Source organism: Morone saxatilis, unplaced genomic scaffold (genome assembly GCF_004916995.1).
Source record: "Morone saxatilis isolate NCDOM2014 unplaced genomic scaffold, NCSU_SB_2.0 Contig9, whole genome shotgun sequence".
Lineage (NCBI taxonomy): Eukaryota > Metazoa > Chordata > Actinopteri > Moronidae > Morone > Morone saxatilis.
In genome coordinates, this window is record NW_023340268.1 from 1,005,520 (window position 1) to 1,009,223 (window position 3,704).

The following is a 3,704-nucleotide window of genomic DNA, read 5'->3' on the forward strand; positions in this document are numbered from 1 at the left end:
GGGCAAGTGAGCGAGGGCAAGTGAGCGAGGGCATGTTGAACGACTAATGAAACGCAGCCTCAGATCCAGGCTCAAAACAAAGCGGCATCGTGCTTTTACTGTTTTAGCTTCAACACTACAGAGCTGCTGCCTCCTCACTGCTGGGTCAGCTGAGTCTGACATATTCATGCTAGCTACAATTTCTTTACTGGTTTAAATGATCTTAATCTTGTTTCTTATTACCTCACTGTTATTGTTGATTGAGTTAAAATAACTGACCACACAGGAAACAGTCCAGAGTCTCAGTCCCACAGTTTGGTGCTCTATGAGAGCTTTTACATTTGGTGTTCTGAACCATTGGTGATATTTTCTGCTCTGTCCTCTTGTGTTTCCTCACAGGTGTCTGGTTGACAGAGCTGGGGGACGTCCACAGACTGTGCTTTATACCAACAAATGATTTCATGTTATTAAGATAAGAACTTCAGAGGATGCTGCAGAATTATTACGTTTGAGTCATTTAATTATTTTATGATTATTTTTATATAGCTCACTTCTCACAATGCTTTTAACTCACGCTTGTACTACACAGCAGTTGATTACCATGTCCTTTGCTATTTCTGTTCTTGGGAACTTGCGTATAACTAAACTGATCTCATCTCTGCTTTGTGTGTTATGTGTAAATGTAGTTTTCATGGCCTTATGAGCTCTAATATATCAACTTTTGTGGATAATGTATTTTATTGACAGCGAGTGCAAAACAGCAAATCAATTAGGAACTAGAATTTACACCCTGTGGTTGTACGCCTCCGCCAACCAGTCAGGTTGTAGTTGTCTGTCCACACTCATATAAGCAGTGAAGACTTTGAAGGAATTATATAAGAGGTATAAAGTGTTGAATCACTATGTCGATGGTATGTATGATTTCATATATTTTTTAACTGGTTAATGAAGGATTATCAAAGATGTATTAAACAGGCACACATGTACTGGATTACTATGTAAAGGTGGAGGACTCGATATGTCTAACTCTTTTAAAAGTGCTATATTAATAAAATAATATATATTTATTTCTATAATAATAAATCAAATAAAATGTTTGAATGACTGTAATCCTTTATAAGATAAGTCTGCACATCAACACCTTTTACCGCTGATCTAATTTAAGAAAACACATCACACCTTCCAGCACCATCGCAAGAGTCATTGTTGGTGACGTATCACCACAAATTTAAAAAGAAGACAAAACATTTTGAGATTGTGGTTTCTGGTTTGAGAGACTCATAAATATATTACACCCCTCAGCAGAAGTTCCTGTTCAGAGCTCAGACAGAAGCTGAGTATTGATTAATATCCGTAACAGGATGAGAGTAGATATCTACAGCTGCTTGTTCGCCTTTGTTCTGGGCTGTAATGTCACTGCAGGTGAAGGGGTTTTCTTTATTTATCTTTACATACTTTAATAGTTTAAATCGTGCAATTGTTCTTCAACTGCTAAACTAGGATCCATTTCTAGTAGTTCACATTTGCTTGTTTAAGAAAAATTTTGAAAATCTTATACCATTGTTACTACAATTAAAATATTCCTGTTGCGCACTTTTTAAAACATAATTCAACAGTAATTACTTCATATAATATATTATGTTTTATAAAACATATATAGTCTGCAGTATTACTACTACTGTGAGGTCCTCTTGAGTCAGTGAAGTATTGTACAGGTGACTCCATAGATAGCTCAGTGTGGTCATCATCATCTTGACTCTGCTGGCTCCCAAAAATGGGCAAAGAGGTGGAGCTGATGTGGCTGAATGAAGCCAGGTTACTGAAACCCACCTGTCACTCAAAGCAGCCACTCCCTTAATTATATATAACTTTAACACTTAATATAATTTAAATGGGTGAGTTAGATAAAAATTCACAACCCTGTACCATAGCGGATTTTTTAACCAGGATGTAAACGTTGGACATTTTAATATGGGGCCTTACAGAGATTGACTCACTGCTAGAGCCTCTAGTGATCAGTCGAGGAACTGCAGTTTTTGGCACTTAGACCAGTTAACAAGGTGGTAATGCTTTGTAATGAGGCAGCCTTTATAAAGAGTTTAGTAATTACAGGGTATGATAACAGGAAATTATTTACTAATGATTTACTAGGCAGTCAGAAGATGCTTCATGTTTATAGAAAGTGTGTCTCTCTGTCAGCTCTTTACAGTATTGTATTTTGTACCAAGACAAATAGATGAATGCCTGAACATTGACTGTCACTGATGATGGGTGATGGTCCTGGATGGGTCAGGATTAATATGTTCTGGTTCTTACCAGATACTTCGACTTACCCATAGGGTGCGTACAGGATGGCAAGCTAATAAGGAGTGCAAATATGAACGTTACATTGAGAAAAACTAATACTTAAAAAATTTAAAGATAGTCAACCCTGTTAGTAGTGTTTTATGTTAGTATAAAATCACTTGGATGCGTCTCAGAGCAAGTATTTCAAGTTTTTTTATAACTTTTAATAAGAGTATTATATATATTTGTAGATTATTTTTGGGCATGACAGAAGGTTATTATTTGAAAAGATGTTTTGAAAGGGCTGTATCAAGCCAAAAGTATAAAATTTGCGCACCTGGTTTTCTCTCAATGAACTCAACTAATCTATACTAATATTTCTCGTTTACTCCTTGTTGAGCTGTAAATTGTGTTTGTGACATCCAGGCACTTAATATCACTGTAATCGGAAAAGGAGCAATAATTGATTCCTGTGTCATCATGGAGATTATCGCCAAGACTTTGTGTTAGCATAAACTATAACACCACCAAAGATGTACTGTAAGGTTTAAAAATTGGCTAAGATAGTACAACAAAGTGCAAAGGGGTGTTAAAAAAGTATTCAGTGATGAGCTGAAGAAAGCTGGCTATACAGATTGAAATGATTAAGAAAAGGACAATACACATTCTGTTAAAAAAAGTTCTTGTTGTGACTCAAGCTTTTTGAATCTCCTTTTAGGGCTCATTTGCTTAATGGGTAGGATTCAGGCAGGATGGTCGTAGGTGTCAGTGTTGGCCTAAACTTCAAACTGGTATCATCGTTACTCTGCTGGGCTCCAGCGGGAGAAGCGACGAAGAGAAGGAAGGTTCAAGAAAACGTAAGACACACGTGGAAGAGAAAAGTCCTTTGTCACTCAACGTCCAATAACCCACTCAATGTTGAATATTGTTGAAAAGGTCTCAAAAATGATAGGATTGAAATGTGATAGACATGGAGTGCAAGTTCGATTTAAGAAAGGACTTATCACCATATATCTGCTTCTGAATTTACTACTTTATATTGTTTGAAGCAGAGCAAGGATTGGAAATATTTACACGTTATATTTATAGCTAGGTGTTGATTTTTGAAGTCGTCCTTCGTACTGCTGAAACTCTGTCAGCAGGTAGAGTTATCCAGTCTGAGCTGATTCAGCAGAAGCTGTTTGAAGGGTCAATAAATATAATATTTTAAATTAGTGAGCTTCAAATGTGACCACAAAAGCATCATTAGTGGAATAAATTGAGACACGGATGATTCAATCAGTGATTCATATCAGCAACAAAATAACATACAAATTTGTGGATATTAAGTATCGATCAACAGGGATGTGTACAATTGCAAAAGTTCAACTATGTTCTAAATTTTTTACAAGTCTTAACAAACACTGATTCAATCATAGATTAGCAAACATAACAAGAGG